This window comes from Mustelus asterias, chromosome 8, assembly GCF_964213995.1.
Source record: "Mustelus asterias chromosome 8, sMusAst1.hap1.1, whole genome shotgun sequence".
Classification (NCBI taxonomy): domain Eukaryota; kingdom Metazoa; phylum Chordata; class Chondrichthyes; order Carcharhiniformes; family Triakidae; genus Mustelus; species Mustelus asterias.
The window spans coordinates 30,908,796-30,930,024 of NC_135808.1; positions in this window are offsets into that span (position 1 = coordinate 30,908,796).

The following is a 21,229-nucleotide window of genomic DNA, read 5'->3' on the forward strand; positions in this document are numbered from 1 at the left end:
GCATGGGTGGCTCAAAAAAACACTGATTGCTCTGATAATTCAGAGGAAAACTGGAATTGTTGGAGAAGGTGGAACCACAGTGAAAATGTTAACTCCTTGAACGTTTGTCAGATCGCATGGTGATTTACCATCAGTTCTGAAGTAGTATCACTGTTCTGGATCATTCAATTGGTTTCATTCTTTGCAGATGTTAAGAAATCAAATGATGATTTCAATCTTCCTGCTTTCCTTTCAGCCTTTTCAGTGTCAAATATAATTCACACTTGCGTTTTACTTTGTAACTATTAACTGCTGAAGCCAATAAAATATCCTCCACTGCATAATGTCATCAGCATTTACAAAATAAAGGCAGATGTGGGGCTTTAAAATGATCAGGTGTATGTGGGAGACATGAAATCCATTAGCCGCAACAAATTCTCTGCTATGTGATAAACGATCAGGTGTACTTCAGTAAAATCTTCAGGGTAATGATGGGCTTTGGAATGAGCGAATGATAATAATGGTCTCTCAGCGCAGAAGATTATCCAAGTGGCAGTATAAGCCTTCGTAGTCAGCCTTCACCAGCCATTAGCAGAGATGGAAGAAGGAACACCAAAGGAGGAATGAAGCTAGCAGCATCATTGTTGTCATTCCGACTGAGATGTGCGAAATCAGCAATTTACCACTATAGTGTCCGAATATGTGCAAGACAGAATTGTCACTTAAGCCATGCATTCATCTGCGCTATTCTTCTATTTCTGTACTCACGAACTCGTTTCACTTGCAGTAATCCAGAGATTACAAACCGAGAGGTCCTGCTCCACAATCGAATGCCTAATTCCCTGAGGTTTTGATGCAAGACCTCATCCCTCTTCTACCGATGCCATTGGTACCAACATGTACGATGGCCCCTGCCTTATCACCCTCTCCCTTCAGATGTTCAGTGACACTTGTTATCACACGCTTGCCAATGCAGGCAAACATTCGAGTATAAAAATTGAAAAACGAACACTTAAATGCACATAGATACATGAATGCACTCAGACTGAGCATCTACAACACACGTGTATTGCAGAGTCGCACTGACAAACTTGCACAGAAATGCACGTCCACATTCACCTTCTTGAATTTTAAATGAACGTAAGACAGAAATAGAGTTTGGAAGCAAAGCAAAAATAGCAGAACACGGAATGAGAATCCGAAGAAAATTTCATTCTGGTCATCTGGAAACCAATAAAAACAAACACCTTACCCTTGTCAAATTAGTTAAGAAATTGACTTGAGGGCAATAAAACAGCCAATGCTTACAGAAAATTAAGGCAGAGAAGTCATGCACAATCTTTATGAAACTCTGGTTAGACCCTAACCGATTACTACACCCATTTTGCTTCATCAAACTTTAGGAAAGATCGTTGGAAGGGTAAAAAGGATATTTCAAGATTGTTTGCATGGAGGGAATGGGGGCATTGCATCGGAGTGGTTAGTAACAAGGCGAGGTTGAAAAGGATGAGTTTGAACTCCTTGACAGAGATTTGACAGAGCAATAGAATAATATGAGATGCTTAGATCAGAGAAAATTAAAATATCTTCCCATTGATTGTTTTGCAGCACTGAGGGGCACTGATTTAAGATACTAAGCAAGACATGCAAAAGAAAGGGAAGAAGAATTTGCTTCTTAGGCAGCGAGTAGTAACAACCTTCTGGATTCTGCACAAAACTGTGATGGAAGTGACGAAAATATCAAAACTTTGAAATGGAAATGATTTGCAATGGAAGGAAATAAAATTGAATGTATGCAGGGATTCAGCAGGAGAGTGGCGTTCAGTGACTTTTCTCTGCATGGAACGAGCATTGTCTCTGTGGGCGGAGTGGTCTATGTCTTTGTCTTAAATGACTCCATGCTTTCACTAGTTAAATGGAAGATTGAACTGCTCAATGATATAAAGTGAATAACGTCTGCGAAGTAATAGTTGTAAAACAAAACTCGAGCAAACATTCTGCAAAAGTTTTAACGCAGGAATATAATCGAGGTTTTGTCAAAAAAAGAAGGAATGAGGTGGATTGATCAAATTGCTGTAGTTAAGTAAATTTTCGACATACGCCAGGATCATACTGGCCACTCAAGTGGTATCTGAAAATGTTATGAGAGTTCAATCAGAAACTGCAATTAGCAAATTTCTAAATTAGCAATTTGAGGAAATTCAGAAGTGCACTCACATGCAAGTACCCAGGTAAATTGTGCGAGCATTGCAAAGGAAAACAAACAGGTCAATATACATTGATGCTTTTTTGCTAATAAAAGTTCTGGCCTCTGAGCAGCCAAAAAACAATGCTTGTGAAATCAACTATATAATCTGTTTGTTCAGAACACCATAACTAATTCATGTAATTGAGTGTGTGTTTTTTTCGCCAGAGATTTCCCTCCGCTATAAATAAGAGATTGGACTGAAGAAAATTCATCTCCTTTCAGTCTCACTCGCTGCTTCCTCTGACAGGATCCGTTCCCTCAAACAGATGGATCGACCAATCTTTACCCAGATTGAAGCAGTTTACTACCCTATACTCGCTGTCTTTGGTGTTCCTGGTAAGTCAATGCGTTGTGGTGTTGTACAGTGTCAATATCCGTGCCTTTTCTTTTCGGGTCGCATTTGCACAATAATATTTTAGTCGAATTATTTAAATATTTCTATTACTTAAATATTTCCTGTTAAAAACTTAACTCTATAATGGAACAGATTTTCAAGTCATGGGGCAACGTTCTTGAAAATTGCAGCACCAGCAATTTTAACGAGTGTGGTATCATTCTTTCTGTATCCGGGGTTAAGTTACCTTTTCCCAAACAGCCAAAATACTTCAAAATAATAGCTCAAGCTCAAATGTATTTCCAATTGTACTAAGATGAAAGATAACCGTACTATGCTATAAAAAAAACTGTGTTCATGCATTTTGACAAATTTTAGGCCACCGTCCAATGTCAAGTTCAACCAAAAAGAGTAGGACAATGAGAAAGAGTATGCGAGTAGTATCACAGTGGAAGAGTTTGAAGCACCGAAACAGGCGAGGAAATGATAGTGTCAAAGAAACTGAGAGACACAAAGGAGTAAGCAACCTCTATTGCCATACCTATATGAGATCCAAGCAAAACAGAGGCTTGATCCATAACGCAGCTCAGGCGACAGATTGCAGTTTTTCACCAGTGGTTAGGGCAAAAGTTGCATGAAAAGAAAGAGTAAGAAAGTGAAAGATACGAATGCATGGAACCAAAGCAAGAGGACTCGGCAGAAGTTTCAGATATTGATAGTTCGCAAGTCAGTTGAAAGTCGTGCTAATGCTTGACATTACATGCCGCAGGTGCTTTATTGTGGAAACAAAAAATATTGCAAGCACAATCGCATGTTTTTACCATTGGTCTGTTTTTTGGAGCACATGTGAATGACCTTGTTTCAGGTCTGGTGCAATAATCCAGAGACAAGCAGCAATAATAAACAAACGTGAGTAACATCCCAAAATGACTACGTTTGCAATTGAGTTCAATTTGAAAGGGGTTGGAAATAATACAACATAACTGAAATAAATGTAAATTGAAGCTATTACAGTTTCTGAAAGTTTCAAATGTTTTCCAATTATTTATATCAGGAAAGGAAAGCGACAGGCATTACACGTCTGCTCAGCAGGCTACTCACATTTCACAGACTTCTTGACATTTTTATGCTTCTGAGTTTGTTTAGTGAGCAAAAATATTCATGACAAACTGCGAATAGACAATAAAGGTGAGCTGTGCGTGTAATGTGTAATGAACATATTTGCAGCAAAGCTAACAGAATATTATCTATCAGGAAACAGGGTTCATTTACCCTTATTGCCATTTACCATCCATTGGGCCTGGCGACTCATGACGGCATTTCCAAATTTTTTCACTTCCAGCTGAGGTTGTTAGTCTTTTTCAGGCCATTCCAGTATGAATCCTCAAAACCTATGAGGGCGGGGGTGGGGGTGCAACCATAATAGCGAGAGAAGCGAGTGGAACAGATTTGAGGTGTGCCACACAGAAGAAAGGTGAGACGTTTGTATAGAGAGTTAGGAGAGCCGTAAGTGGAGTCAAAAATAAAGAATTGGTCAGAAGTACTGACAATGAATAAGGAATCAATGAGACATACATAATTAGACAGAGAGGAGGAACTGTGTCCATCAGCAATAGTGTGCGTTAAGTTATTCTATCATCAACACTTCTGGTCATTTTTTATTGAGTATCAAAATTACTTCACCTATTTTCCACCTTTTTGCAGCAAACGTAGTGACTATATTGGTCCTATCCCGTGGAAAATGTGGCCTTTCCAAATGTATCACCCATTATCTGGTGGCCATGGCAGGTGCCGATGTCTTGGTGATAATATTTGACGTCATTCTTTCTGGGATTAAAAGGATTTATTTTCCACGTTCATTCTTGGACTATACTCCAATTTGTAGTCTCAATCTGACCCTTACACTCAGTGCCATTGATTGTTCTGTCTGGTTCACCGTTGCGTTCACCTTTGATCGATTCATCGCAATTTGTTACCAGAAGCTAAGGGTCAGATATTGCACCAACAGAACTGCGACTGTGGTTTTAACAGTGATTTGTGCACTGGCCTGCTTAAGAAATATCCCAGTGTACTTAATAAAGGAACCTGCAGAAATAATCGATAATGTGCCGTGGTTCTGTGTTGAAAAATCCAGCTTCTACTCCTTGCCTATTTGGATGGCATATCTCTGGCTTCACACCATTTTTACGCCATTTGCTCCGTTTCTGATTATTGTGCTGCTCAATGCTCTTCTCGTCCGCCACATTATTCTGGCCAATGGAGTCAGAAAGGGTCTCCGAAGAAGAAAGACTGGCGGGAGTCACACTGACCCAGAGATGGAAAACAGAAGGAAATCCATCATACTGCTGCTCGCTATTTCAGGCAGCTTTCTCCTTCTATGGATGGTATATTTCATCCACACAATATGCGTACAATTTACGGATACTCAAATGTTCCAAACAGATTATACGGAACCTTTTGCCATCATGGAACAAACCGGATACATGCTGCAGCTTTTGAGCTCGTGCACCAATACCGTTATTTATGCGGTAGCACAGACTAAATTCAGAGATGGGATTATTAAATTGTTTAAGATATGCATTTGCTCAGACGTTTAAACCTGTTGAAATATATTAATTATGCTAAATTTAGGGCATGATTCCAAGAATCAATAATTCCTCAGAACCTTTTCTCAGTACCAGTAAGAGGTTCATCTATATCTAAAATGACGACTCTGATAAGTGAGAGGAAAAGGAGAATTGCTGAAAGAAATTAGCAAATATGGCAGCCTCATTGGGGAGAGGAACACAACCAACGTTTTAGGTTGTTTTGTCTTCGTTAGAACTCGCGGCAATTGACCATCAGACCTGTAGATATTGGTTCGCATTGCTGCCTCACAGATCCAGGGACCTGGGTTCAATTCCTGGCTTGGATCACTGTCTGTGTGGAGTTTGTACATTCTCCCCTGTCTGTGTGGCTATCCTCCGGGTGCTCCGTTTTCCTCCCACAGTCCAAAGATATGCAGGTTAGGTGAATTAGCCATGCTAAGTTCTCCCTCTGCTACCAGAACAGGCGCCAGAGTGTGGCAACCAGGGGATTTTCAAAGTACCTTCATTGCAGTGTGAATGTATACATTTCTAGAAGTGAAACTCGCCTTTATTTCATTCTCTGGGATGTAGGAAACCTAATCATTATTTTCAGCATTTCAACTTTTCATTTATCTTCCCACAACAAGGTACTTTGCTCTTGCTCTGGTAAATTGTGACAGTTAAGCGCTGGTGCCTAATCTAAAACATCCTCCACTACAAAACATTAAAATCAAAACATTAAAAAGTGGAGCTTGGGAATTGGCAGGAACGATGCACTAGCCATGATATCTTGTAGCTGTGCCAAATTTTCTACGAAGTGATAAATGTTTGCTTTGAAATGTATGTCCACTGAACTCAAAATATTCAACGACACTATTGGTTTTGGAATGAGCAACTGAAGATTATTGTCTCTCATCTCAGGCGATTGTACAACGATCGGTGTGAGCCTTCACATTGAACCCTCACCGGCCATTTAGTAAATGATTAATGCAGCCCCCTCAGTCGTATTCCTGTTGAGACCAGTGATCTCAGATTTTGAGCGTTTATTACCCGTGATTTACCCGGCCCACAAGAGGCAGAGTTTGATCTTTTACGTTTTCGCCCGGAACCAATATTTAATGGAGCAGTCGCATCTACTGTGTTGCATTCAGTATTGAAGAATTAAAAGGCAATTTCAGCACACAGTCTGTCGTCTGCTGTTCCGTTCCTGCTTGTGCGCTGTCCATGTATCAGCCTCGGGAAATTGATGGTGGGATGTGTGTGTGTGGGGGGCGGGGCGGGTGGGGAGGGGGGCGTCATTACCAAATTGGTCATCAAACGATCGACTTGCTATTATGGATCATTTCATCAAGTTTCTCCAACTCTTTCAAATTCAATTGGTCAATCACGGTAGGTGCCTTTAGTCGGAGAATCCACAAAAACGAAAAGCATGAAGCAATTTCAATTGATCATTCTGATTTTCTAACAGCGACTAGTGATCGTTATAATATGCCTTGTTGTCGGGCATTTTTCATAGACTCGCTACAGTGCAGAAGAGGCCATTCCACCCATCGAGTCTACACCCAATCTCTGATAGGGAATCTTAGCCAGGTCCGCTCCTCCCGCCCATCCCTGCACCTCTGCGCACTTAACATGGCTAATCCATCCAGCCTACTCATTTTTTGGGAGGAATCGCATGTGGACATGGGAATAAACTGCAAACACAGTCACGCATGGCTGGAATCGAACAGGGGTCCATGGAACTGTGAGGCAGCAGTGCTGACCACTGTACCACAATGCCGCCATTCATTGTTGCCGTGTACAGAGGGGGCTAAAATCTGCTTCAGTCACAAAAATAATGTTTCACTTTTTCGCTTTTGCTTTTGTGGCCATTGTGCAGTTTGCTTGAGTGAAATTAAGAGCCCGCTCGGTTCAATTAACTGATAATTAATTTTGATTTTATTTTTCTAATAATTTCAGAGAGCTACAGGCCTATTAATATCAACACAACAGCATGTGAGTGAAATTCGCTCCGCTTTGTTCCTAGACAGGATATAGGCATTTTTTTCCAATTCATTTTGCAATACCTGGATAAAACTGGGAAGACTGAATGAACTGCACAGAATCGAACCAGACACGGAGTATAAAATGTCACTGACTTCATGAGTGGTGTTTGTGTGCTTGCCTCCCAAAACTTCCTGAATATGATAACATTCTCCATTCAATAACTCGACCGCAGAGACAGTTAGCATTCTCTTTCTGGAGAGAGGCGAGAACGATAACTGCCGTATTTGTTTAACATATCAAGAGTCAATGTGACAATAATAAGTACAGAAGATTTTTTTCCACCATATATACAAATGAATTATTGTGTTCTGCATCTAGATTGAGCAGCGCTTAGTATATATTAAGTTGCAGGTATATGTTTTCTTGTTCTACTAAAGCACGGTGACGCTGGGTATAAATTCTAAGCCAATTCTAGTTATTCTTACACCTCAACGTCACTGCAAGCAATCCTCAGAAATGGGTAATGGGCATCAAAGGCAAAATGAGTCGGACCTATATGATGTCAATGGAAATCAATTCAGTGAAATGTAAAGAGTGCTGACCATTGACTCAGATTGAAAATGAGTTTGCTTCACCGATGCAAAATTTGGATACACAAAAAATTACCGAATTGAAATCATTAAAATAGAAGTCACAAATTGCATGATCTTGGTTTCATTAATATAAACAGTCCATTGGCGTACAGAACTTACACTTGGTAAAACAAAATGACACCGGTTTTTGGAGGTGTTTATCTTGCAGTCATCAGGACAAACGCAAGCAAAACAAATTATCCAACTTCTGGAAAATAGTGTTGGCTTTTTGGAAAGGGAACTCTGATTTGTGGAGCAGTTGCTATGGAGAAAAACGACGGGAAACTACATGCTCCCTAATCAGAACAGAAATTCAAAAATGATGCAATATTTGAATATATTCCTTTCCTTTGCAAAGAATGGATCCCAGAAAATTAATACATGCTGCTTGTAGCAGGAGTTGGTGAGTCACATTCCGGGGTCAATTTATTTTCTCAAATTACTTATTTGTGTTAGTATTTAAAATAGGAACACATCTGAATGAAACAAATCTACATTTCCAAATGAGTTGCCTTAGATTCGTCAGCAGCCCCTTGGTGTCCACCAAATGCTGTGACAGTTCCAGAGGCGTCTTTTTCTCGATTCCCTCACCTTCCCTTCTTCGCTACTTACTCAGTTGTACACGTGGATAAGGTGTTTGGAGATTGATGATATGATTTCATTGTTGGTAGAAAATAATATGTTATCTCGCCTCAGACAATGCCATCGTTCTGTCACAATGGAAAGCCAATTCCTGCAATATCTGTCCAATGTTCCGCAGCAGACAAAATTCTGGAACGTATAATACCTTAAACTTAGAGGCAAGTGAAAGACTACACTTTGTACACGTCCTCATGGACAACACAAACAAAATTAAGTGGATGAGTGGTAACCCTCTGTTCGAGTCGTTACCCTTTATTTCAGCTTCACTACTGGAGCTACTCCCATGTTATGCAGAAGGGTAATTGAATTCTACCGTTTAAATCTCAGCATTCCAGAACAGTGGTTAGCACTGTTGCTTCACAGTGCCAGGAACCCGGGTTCGATTCCCGGCTTGGGACACAGTCTGTGCGGAATGTGCACGTTCTCCCCGTGTCTGCGTGGGTTTCCTCCGGGTGCTCCGCTTTCCTCCCACAGTCTGAAAGACGTGCTGGTTGGGCGCATTGACCCGAATAGGCACTGGAGTATGGCGACTAGGGTAATTTCACAGGAACTTCATTGCAGTTTCAATGTAAGACTTACTTGTGACAAATATATAAACTTTAAAAAACTTTTAAAACTGTAAATTTATACAGCTAAGTTGTACGTTTGTCACTGCATCTAACTAGCTGTTAGAGCTATATAATTTAATTATTAACATACGGTTGTATCAGTTAACACCCGTAAAGTCACCATCTTTACTGGCTGGGTAAAGATTGTAATTAATTCCTGAACTGGACAACGGTAATTGGTGAACGACTGTTGAGTAAATTCAGTGCAATTCATTTCCGCTTAAGTAACACATCTGAGTCACAAATGTGTCACTGGGGTTACAGCCATCTGCTTCTATCAGCTATGAGATTTGAAGATCACTAGCCAGGTGTGTGGCTGTCAAACAGTCATGTCAGTTTCAACTCTTGCTCCACGAACGTCTCAACATCTATCCACAAATTCTCAGCCAAGGATATAATTTAATAATGGACCAATAAGCCACTCCATGTGATATGTCGCTGGCTTCTGGCTCCATCAGCAGAATGAAATATTCGATGTAAATATACTTTGGCATGGCACCAATTAATACAGCTAACGTGGTGATCTGATTTCGATGCTACATTTATGCCACGCATCTCCATCCTACCTTTCAGGTACATAAAAATAAAAGCGTGTACAGCGCAGCTGAAAGGAAATGTAAACTAGGGAGAAAATTTCAACATTTCCGTGGTATCAAGGAGATTTTGACAGCGAGGGGCGAAGGTGGGCTAGCAGTAACAATTAATCAATGATTAGGTTCCAAGCAAAAAGTAGTGCTCAAATATAAAATAAATAACATTAACGGCTCGTTATGCAACTAAGAAAAGTATTTGTAAGAACATATACCATCTAGAGGTTCAGATATCAATAAATTATTTGTATCTAATTGTCATTACGAGCTTATATCTTGAAGAGGGTGGGGGAATATCCTAACATACGTGACCCCTTCCTCACAGATCTATAAGTCTCAGATGTGGCATTATTAGTTAGAATCTCAAATGCCACCGTCCTTGTGAAGAAATAGTCCCACGAATCATTGAGGAAATTCCCCATTGTGATGCCTGCTACTACAACCGCGGTAAATAACCCAGTTTACGGATGCCTATCGAAACACACTGTCGGCAATCCAGTAGTGGATTGTGAAAATCAAAATAATTGTGCTCAACCACAATCTATGACTCGGGGTGAAAAATCTCTCATTCTACCATTTGCATCAAGTCAGGTCATGATAATTGTTTAACGAACAGCATAGGAGAGCAGAGCATGTCAGGAGCAGAACTAGTGATAACTAAAACAAGACTACACGCTGTTCAAGCTACAACATATCACTGTTTGGATGCGAAATAACAGAAGTTGGCTGAAAGAGATAGAGTTCAGGCATCCCACAACCTTTGGATCACACCAAAACGCCGATTCCCCCATATCCAGTCGCTAAAGGTGGTGGGCAATTAAACAACTAGCCCGAGGAAGAGCGTCCACTCATTCTCAAAAGCGAAGTAGCTTACCTATCCAGGCAAAGGCGAGACCTACAGTTAATAATCATGCGAATGAATTACTATCTGCGCTGACCAATTTCTCATGGAAATTTCTGTTAATTGAAAAATGTTTGTCGACTCATCTACTGCTATAATAGAGCAAGAGCAAAGAAGACGAACGCAGTGGTGCTATTCTGGCAGCCATTTGAAGCATTGACGCCCGTCATTTTCAGAAGTAAGAATAACATAAATTGGCAATCATTTAAAATGTCGAAGTAAGTCGATACATTTGAGCGAATATACATTTATTGCTGTACTCAAACAGAAACAACCATCTCTTATATAGCCCGCTGACCTCCACTGGTAGAAATGAGACGAGATCTAAAAGGTTTTCTATTAGCCCTGGAAGCAATTTGGTTTAATTCATGTTGATTTCACACCATGCCTGTCCTTGGGGAAAGTGCAAAGATTGCATGTCTGTGTAATACCGTCGATTCGGAAGTAGCTACTATTTTACATATATCACATCTTAGAATCTCTACAGTGCAGAAGCAAGCCATTCGGCCCCTCGAATCTCCAACAGACCATCGTGCCCAGGCACTAACCCCGCATATTTACCTCGCTAATTCCCCTAAACCTTACATAACGTTTGTATTAAAAGTTTATTCACTGGTGGCACAATTAGGTTTAGATTAACACTACAAAGAAGTTACTGTGAAAATCCCCTAATCTTCATGCTCGGGCGCCTGTTTGGGTACACTATGAGAGAATTTAGCATAGCCATTATACCTAATCTGTACATCTTTAGTCTGTGCGAAGAAACCGGAGCACCCACCTACGCAGACACAGAGAGAACATGCAAACTCAACCTAAACAGTCACCCGAGGCCGTAATTAAACCTGGGTCTCTGGCGCTCTGAGGTAGCTGTACCAAGCATTGTGTCATCGTGCCTGATATTTGTTACAGTTGATTTAGTCATGGGAAAATAATTGGCTTGCATAACGGTCAATGCGTACATATTGCCGACATAAAATAAACAAACAATTATAACTGGCCTTTGTCTTTGGTTAAAACAAGTCTACAGCATGCTCGTCCTGAAACTGTGATCAACGGACCTTCCCATGCTCCGCCCCTCGCCCGTTTCGATTCCCGTGGCGGTAAAATTCCGGCAAACTACTCAGTATTCTCACATTGCAAACCACAGTAAAAATGATCAAATTATTGATGGTCTCCAAAGGATTAATTATAGAAGCTGAGCATCTGTTCCCAATAAAACAACGCCGCTAAAAATAGTGTATTATTGTTACATCCACGTTGGCGTTAAACTAATATGATTTGATCACATTTACCGTCCATGTGAACGAAAACCAGTTGGCTGCAATATGCGTGTGCTAACACATACCTCCCGCCTGCATTTAATGCAGCTGCTTGTGGTCGAGGATCATGAACCCACATTTTATGCTTCGCTGCCTGCGGGTTTGTAGGAGTGTAGGTTGCAGTGAGCAGGTGGGTGAGCATGAATTATAATGGGTGAGCTTAAGATCCAGGCAATGCAGCCACTCGCAGCCCTGGCCATTGCAGCTTGAGGCTGAGCAGGGGCTAAAGAGCTGTTGGCCAATCAGGTAGTTCGGTCGCTCCCGAACGCGAACTTCCTGTCGTTTGAAAGACGGTAGTCTTTATAGCTAATAAATTATTAATGACGGGTGAGGAGTCTGTGGTACAGAGAGTGTCAGTTTGTATGTGTTCACGAGTGAAAGAGAGAAACTATCACATGAAAAACGGCAGCGGTCCTTCTTGATGGTGCGCTGTCTGAGATGTCTGTTTTAAAAATGTGCTGCTTGAAACCTACGTTTAACCTGCTTCGATCACACGGGGCGAAGAGGCTTGAAAGAACCCAAGAAACCGCGGGAACAATTTTCACATCCTCACCTTTCGCCCTTCCCGTACCAAAGATCGTTATGCCCACACTGCAGAGAAAGCATCTCGAGCAACAAATAACTATCCTAAATCCCAGCGCTCCCTGCATTTTTTACTGCAACACCTCGAAAAAATAAAACGTTCAGCAAAGGGGATCAAAAGAATTGATTAAATGCAAAGCAGCCTGGACCCAACATTCATTCCGTTACGAAGAAAATTTATGCATAGTACCATTTACAAACAAAATGCTAATGACAGAAACATAGGAAAGATCATCGTAGGAAACATAACAGTTTGGAGCAGCAAACCCTGGATACAGAGCAACGAGCGCAGTCTGAAGTCTCCAGCACTGATCTTATATTTTGCTTGTATTGTTTGTTGAAATATACGGTCGGAATGAAAACAAAGTGAATGGTTTGATGAAGCGAAGGCAATCTGTACTGTTGAGTGAAGAATAGAGACTGAGGAGAATTGGTTGCGGGAATTCAATGGGTGAGAAAAGGACTGAAGAGTTTTACATGAGGGAGCTTAAACTCAATAACACGAAGTAATGGGGAAAGAATGTGTGATCATGGAATGAGTGAGGAAGCATGGTCTGAGAAAGAACGCACGGAGAAAGATGCGCCTGATCATCTGGACATAAAAGGAATAGTGTTTAAGAGAGGGCATCGATTTCTTCTCTCCTAAAAAATGGAGATGGTAGGGTGAAACTCTTTATTAAATCTTTACTCGGGTTCGGAGGGGAGTCTCTGCCTCTTAACTCCCTCAGGTGGGATTTACCTGATTGGCCGGAGTTGTCCGGAGCAGGATAGTGTTATCCAGAATTACCAGATGCACCGTTTACTTCATGCAACACATTCCGTAGAACTGTACTCTGGATGTCAAACTCCAACGTCTCTATTTATTACCTGCTTAATGAATTACTCCAGTTTCAAATAGTGGCAATCAGAGATAAAACTTTCCATGGAACAGTTCTCATCAACGCCACACAAGCCCGAGGGTGAAAATGACGACACAGTGAGGGAGCTCGATGCGTTTTATATTCATTCGTGGGACATGGCTGTCACTGGCTGGCCAGCATTTATTGCCCATCCATAGTTGCCCTTGAGAAGGTAGTGGGGACCCGCCTTCTTGAATCGCTGCAGTTGATTTACTGTGGGTTGAGTCACAATGCCATTAGGGAGGGAATTCCAGGAATTTGACCCAACGACTACGAAGAAACGGCGATTTATTTCCAAGTGAGGACAGAGTGGCTTGGAGGATAACTTGCATTTGGTGGTGTTCCCATGTATCTCATCGAATGCCATAGAAGGGATTATGTTGCCCTTCTTCTAGATAGAAGTGGTCGTGGCTTTGGAAGGTGCTGCCTAAGGATGTTTGGTGAAGGACTGCAGTGCATCTTGTAGAAAGTGCATATTGCTGCCACTGAGCATCAGCGGTGGAGGGCGTGAATATTTGTAAATATGGTGCCAATCAAACAGGTTGCTTTGTCCTGGATGGTGTCAAGATTTTTGAGTGTTGTTGGAACTGCACCAATCCAGGCAAGTGGGGAGTATTCCGTCACATTCCTGACTTGTGCCTCGTCGATGGTGGATAGGTTTTGGGGAGTCAGGAGGTGAGATACGCAACCCTGTAGCCTCTGACCTGCACATGTAGCCAATGTGTTCATGTGGCGAGTTCAGCTGAGTTTCTGGTCAATGGTAACCCCAAGGATGTTGACAGTGGCGGATTCATTGATGAAACACCACTGAATGTTAGAGTGTCCCCTATGGTGAGGGTCATTGATTGGCATTTGTGTGGCACGAATGTTACTTGCCACTTTTTAGCCCAAGCTTGGCTACCGTCTAGATCTTGTTGCATTTGAACATGGACTGCTTCGTTATCTAAGGAGTCTATGGTGATAAACATTATCTATGGTGCTACACATTATGCAATCATCGGCGAGCATCCCCACTTCTGAGCTTATGACGGAGGGAAGGTCATTGATGAAGGATCTGAAGATGATTGGGACCGAAGGACTCCTGCAGAGCTGTCCTGCAGCTGAGATGACTGCCCCTCCGCAACCATAACCATCTTTAAGCGAACTATGTATGAGTCCAACCTCTGGAGAGTTTGCCCGCTGATACCCAGGGTTTCCAGTTTTGCTAGGGCTCCTTGATGCTACAGTCAGTCGAATGCAGCCTTGGTGTCAAGGGTTGTCACTCTCAGATCAGTTCTTTTGTCCATCTTCGAACCAACGCTGGAATGAGTTTAGGAGATGAGTGACTTTGGCGGAACCCAATCTGGGCGTCACTGAGCAGGTTATTGCTGACCAGGTGCTGCTTGATAGCACTGTTGATGACTCCTTCCATCACTTTACTGATGATCAAGAGCAGACTGATTGGGCGGTAATTGGCCAATGGGATTTGTCCGTCTTTTTGTGTACAGGACGTACCTGGGCAATTTTCCAGATTGTCGCGTAGCTGCCAGTGTTGTAACTGTACGGGAACAGCTTGGCTAGGGGAGCGTCAAGTTCTGGAGCACAAATCTTCACGGCAATTGCCGGAATGTTCCAGAGCCCATTGCCTTCGCAGTGTCCAGTGCCTCCAACAGTTTCTTGCTATCACGGGGACAGAATCGAATTGGCTGGAGACTGGCATCGCAGATGCTAGGGACCACTGGAGGAGGCCGAGATGGATCATGCACTCGGCACTTCTGGCTGAAGATTGCTCCAAATGCCTCAGCTTTATCTTTTGCACTAATGGGGATGGGGATACTTGTAAAGCCTCTTCCTCCACTGAGTTGTTTAATTATTCGCAACCATTCACCACTAGGTGTAGCAGGACTGCAGTGCTTCGATCTGATCCTTTAGTTGTGGGGTCGTTTAGCTCTGTCTAACACTTGCTGCTTATGCCGTTTGCCATGCAAGTATTCCTGTTTGGCAGTTTCACCAGGTGAACACCTCATTTTTAGGTGTTTTTAGGTCTGCTGCTGCTCCTGGCATACCGTCCTGCACGCTCCATTGAACCAGGGTTGATACCCTGTTTTGAAGGTAATTGTTGACTGGAGGATATGCCGGGCCATGAAGTTGCAGATTGTGCTGGAGGACAGTTCCGCTGCTGTTAATGGTCTACAGCGCCTCACGGATGCCCAGTCTTGAGTTGCTAGATCTGTTCAAAGTCTGTCCTATTCAGCACGGCATAGTGCAACACAGCACGATGGAGGTGATACTCCATGTGAAGGCGGGATTTTGTTTCCACAAGGACTGTGCGGTGGTCACTCTTACCGATACTGTCATGGACAGATGTGTCTCCAGCCGGCAGATTGGTATGGATGATGTCAAATATTTTTTTCCTCTTGTTAGTTCTTTCACCACCTGCTACAGACCCAGTCTCGCAGTTGTATCCATTAGGACCTGACCAGCTGAATCAGTAGTGCTGCTGCCGAGCCACGCTTAGTGGTGGTCAATTAAATTCCCCAGAGTACATTTTGCGCCCTTGCCACCCTCAGTGCTTCCTCCAAGTATTGTTCAACGTGGAGGAGTACTGATTCATCAGCCGAAGGAGGAAGTTACACGATAACCAGTAAGAGGTTTCCTTCCATGTTTAACCTGAAGCCATGAGACTTCGTGGAGTCTGGAGTCGATGTTAAGCACTCCCAAGACAACTCCCTCAGGACTGTATACCACTGTGCAGCCACGTCTTCTGGGTCTGTCCTGCCGATGGGACAGTATTTATCGAGGGATAGTAATGGCGGCGTCTGGAGTATTATCTGTAAGGTAAGATTCCGTGAGAATGACTATGTCAGGCTGTTGCTTGATTCGGCTGTGAAACAGCTCTCTCAATTTTGGGACTCGCGACCAGGTGTTCGTAAGGAGGAATTTGCAGGGTCAACAGCTGCACGGCGAGTGCTGCTTGGCTGTGTGAGAGTGCTTTGGAGTAGGGTGGAAACAGGGAGTTCAAGTGGTAAGTTTTCAGGAGGTAAGTGGTCATTAAATTTGCTTTCAGGGTTAGCTAGCTTAGTTCTTTCATTGGGAAGTTAAAAGCTGCACTTCAGGTCCTGCATTCCTGAAACAGGAGTCAGCTGTGTCAGGTCTCAGCTGAAACTCAGTCTGCTTAAATGCACAACTGGTTCAAACGTGCCAGGGCATTGTAAGTAGAAACCTATAAAAACAGTAAGTGCTGCTCTGTCTGCACGTGAGTGCAGCCAGGTTGTGAGAATGCTTTTGGAGTTGGATGGAAACAGGGAGTTATGTGAAACAAGCAGCAGAGGCGACCAGGGAGAGTGCTAATTGGTCAGTAAGTGCTCCACTTGATTCACTGCAACTGACAATGAGTTCTGACTAAAAAAACTTAAAAGTGACATCATAGGAGTGCTGTAATTTGATTGGCTAACAGGGAGCTGTGCTAAGTTTGAAAATCTATTTAAATAACTGGTTAGAAATTGCATTAAGACTGAGGTGATACGGAGACATATAATGAAAAAGAGCCAAAAAAATTAAAATCCGAATTGAAAACTAGTTAAATAAAATAAAGATGGAGGATCAGATTATGTGTTTTCTCATGCATGATGTGGGAGCTGGTGGACCCCACTGCGGTTTCCAGTGAGCACGTCTGCAGTAAGTGTTGGTTGCTTGAGGAGCTCCGGCTCAGAGTAGATGAGCTGGAATCTGAGCTTCCGACAGTGCGACACATCAGGGAGGGGGAGAGATACCTGAACACTGTGTTCCAGGAAGCAGTCACACCCCTCAGATTAGTACCTTGAATTCGGCCAGTGGTCAGGGACAGGAGAATGTGGATGCGAGTGATGCAGGTCGAGGAATCCAGGAGGTATGGTTGCAGGAGCCTCAGTCCCTGATCTTGTCCAACAGGTTCGAGATTCTTGCTCCCTGTGTGCAAGGGAACGGGTAGTGCAGGGAGTATGAACAAACTGACCACGGCTCCGTGGTACAGGGAGCTGTCAACTGGGGGGAGAAAAACAAATGTAGTCGTAATTGGGGATAGTATAGTTCGCGGCACTGACACTGTTCTCTGTGACGAGGATCGAGAATCCCGAAGGCTGTGTTGCCTACCTTCTGCTTGCTTTCGGCATGTCTCATCTGGGCTGCAGAGGAACTTGATGTGGGAGGGTAAAGATCCAATTGTCCTGGTCAACGTAGCTATCAATGACATCGGTAGAACAGGAATAAAGTTTCTGCTAAGGGAGTATGAACAGCTTGAGCTAAATTAAAAAGCAGAACCAAAAGGGTAATAATCTCTGGATGACCACCTGAGCCACGAGTTAATTTGCACAGGGTCAATAAGGTTATGGAGGTAAATGCGTGGCTCAACGATTGGTATGGGAGGAATGGCTTTGAATTCATGGGACATTGGCACCAGTATTGGGGAATAGGGGATCTGTTCCATGGGACGGTCATCATCTGAATCATGCCTGGACCAGAGTCCTGGCGAAGCGAATCGCATAACAATTGCTGTCGATAGGGCTTTAAACTAAATAGTGGCGGTGGGGGTGGGTGGGGGGGGGGGGGGGTTGGGGGGGCGGCGGGGGGTCCAGTTGTATGGAGAATTTGAAAATCAAACTTAAAGGGCAGGGTAGAAGTGCAAGTTAATAATGAGGACTTTCAACTAGTTAAATGAGCTCAGGGCTCAGGAGAGGTTCGTAAAGTTTCAAGACCACAGAATAGAACAGCGTTAAATTACGTGGTCTTGAGGCAGGAATCTAACCTCAGACAGAGCAAAAAAGGTGACAAGTATGAGACGGGAGGTGGCTAATGCAGGACTGATGGTGTTGTACCTAACTGCGGGCAGTACATGGAGCAAACTGTGCGCATTTAGGTACAACACCCTCCGTATACACAATATACCGAACAAGGTAAATGAGCTTGTTGAGCACATTGAAATTGGTTGGTACGGTGTTGTGGGCATCATAGAGACGTGGCTGCAAGGGGATCAGGACTGGTAACTAAATGTCCAAGAATATCTATCCTGTCGAAAGGACGGGCAGATGGGCAAAGGGGGCGGGGTTGTATTGTCAGTAAGGAATGAAGTTAAATCGATAGTAAGAAGCGATATAGGATCAGAAGGCATAGGATTTCTGAGGGTAGAGTTGAGGAACCTCAAAGATACACAGACCCTGATAGAGGTTATGTACAGGCCCCCTAGCAATAGTCAGAATGTGGAGCAGAAAATAAATCAGGAGATAGAAAAGGCATATAAAAAGGCAATATCAGAATCATCATGCGGAACTTCAGTATGCAGGTGGACTGGGTACCAGGAAGGTAGTGGATCCCAAGAAAAGGAATTTGTGGAATGTCTAAGAAGTAGTTTTTTTGGAGCAGTTTATGATAGAGCCTGCGAGGGAACAGGCAATTCTGGATTTGGTGATGTGTAATGCGGCAGACTTGATTAGGGATCTTGAGATGAAGGAAACCTTAGGGAGCAGTGACCACAATATGATAGAATTTACGCTTCACATTGAGGGGGAGAATCTGGAATCAGATGCAACGGTATTACAATTAAATAAAGGCAACTGCAAAGCCATGCGGGAGGAGCTGGCCAAAGTTGATTGGAAAGGGAGCCCAGCGGGAGAGACAGTGGATCAGCAATGCCAGGGGTCTTTGGGGGTTCTTCGGGAGGCACAGCGGATATCCATTCCATGGAGGAGAAAACATGCTAAGGGGAGGAGGAGGCATCCATGGCTGACGAGGGAAGTCAAGAACAGCATAAAAGCAAAAGAAAAGGCACTCAAAATGGAGAGGATTAATGGGAAACCAGAGGATTGGGTAGTCTTTAAAAGCGAGCAGAGGACAACTAAAAAAGCAATAAGGGGGGAGAACATGAAATATGAGTGTAAGCTAGCTAGCAACATAAAAGAAGATAGGAAGAGTCTTTTTTTTTCAATGTATAAAAGGCAAGAGAGAGGCAAAAATAGACATTGGACCACTGGAAAATGAGGCCAGAAAAGTAATAATAGGAGACAAAGAAATGGCAGAGGAACTGAATAGTTACTTTGCATCAGCCTTCACGATGGGAGACACCAGTGGGATACCAGAGCTCCAGGAGAATCAGGGGGCACAGGTGAATGTATTCGCAAGCACTTAGGAGAAGATTCTGGAACAAGTGAAAGGTATGAAGGTGGATAAATCACCTGGACTGGATGCAGTACACCCCAGGGTTCTAAAAGAGACAGCTTAGGAATTTGTGGAGGCATTGGTAGTGATCTTTCAGGAATCACTTGAGGCAGGGAGGGCCCCATAGTACTGGAAAATAGCTTATGTAATACCGCTGTTTAAGAAGGGAGGGAGGCAGCAGATGGGAAATTATAGCCTGGTGAGCCTGACTTCGGTCATTGGTAAGATCTTAAAGACCATTATTAAAGATGAGATCACGGAGTACTTGGAAGTGCATGATAAAATAGGACGGAGGCAGCACGGCTTCGTCAAGGAGAAGTAATGACTGATAAATCTGTGAGAGTTCTTTGATGAAGTAACAAGGAAGTTAGATAAAGGAGAACACGTGGACGTGATTTATTTAGATTTCCAAAAGGTCTTTGACAAGAAGCCACATAGGAGACTGTTAAATAAGTTAAGAGCCCATGGTGTTAAGGGTAAGATCCTGGCATGGAAAGAGGATCGGCTGACTAGCAGAAGGCAGAGTGTGGGGATAAAGGGTATTTTTCAGGATGGCAACCAGTGACTAGTGGTGTGCCTCAGGGGTCGGTGCTGGGCCCACAACTTTTCACAATATACATTAACGATTGGGAAGAAGGAACTGAAGTCACTGATGGTAAGTTTGTAGATGATACAAATTTATGTAGAGGGGCAGCTGGTATTGCGGAAGCAGGGAGGCTGCAGAAGGACTTGGACAGGTTAGGATAGTGGGCAAAGAAGTGGCAGATGGAATACAATGTGGAAAAGTGTGAGGTCATGCATTTTGGAAGGAGGAATGGTAGCATAGATTGTTTTCTAAATGGGGAAATGCGTAGTAAATCAGAAACACGAAGGGACTTGTGAGTACTTGTTCAAGATTCCCTTAAGGATAACATGGAGGTTCAGTCTGCAGTTAGGAAAGCAAATGCAATGTTAGCATTCTTGTTGAGAGGGCTAGAACACAAGAGCAGGGATGTACTTGTGAGGATTTATAAGGCTCTGGTCAGGCCCAATTTGGAGCATTCTGAACAGTTTTGGGCTCCATATCTAAGGAAGGATGTGCTTGCCTTGGAAATGGTGCAGAGGAGTTTCACAGGAATTATCCCCGGATTGAAGAGCTTGTCATATGAGAAACGGTTGAGGACTCTGGGTCTGTGCTCATTGGAGTTTAGAAGGATGAGAAGCAATCCTATTAAACCTTACAGGATACTGCGAAGGACGTGGACGTGGAGAGGATATTTCCACTGGGAGGAAAACCTAGAACCAGAGGGCACAAACGTAGGCTAAAGGAACGATCCTTTAAAATAGAGATGAGGAGGAATTTCTTCAGCCAAGAGAGTGGAGAATCTGTGGAACTTTATGCTGCAGAAGGCTGTGGAAGCCAGGTCATTGAATTTCTTTAAGACGGAGATAGATAGGTTGTTGATTAATAAGGCGATCAGGGGTTATGAGGGAAAAGCAGGCGAATGGGGACAAGAAAAATATCAGCCATGATTGAATGGTGGAGCAGACTGGATGCGCCGTGTGGCTTAAATCTGCTCTTATGTCTTATACTCTTATGGTCTTATGGACAACGCTGTTTGTTATTCCGTTATCTTTTCCAGCGCCAAGGTCGATACCAGGTGGTCAGTCTGGTTTCATTTCTTTGTTGAGACTTTGTAGCGATTGATCCTGTGCAGTGAGCGACTTTCTGGCTATGTTAGGAGGCAGTTGAGAGTCAACAGCATTGTTGTGGCTCTGGAGTCAAATATCGGCC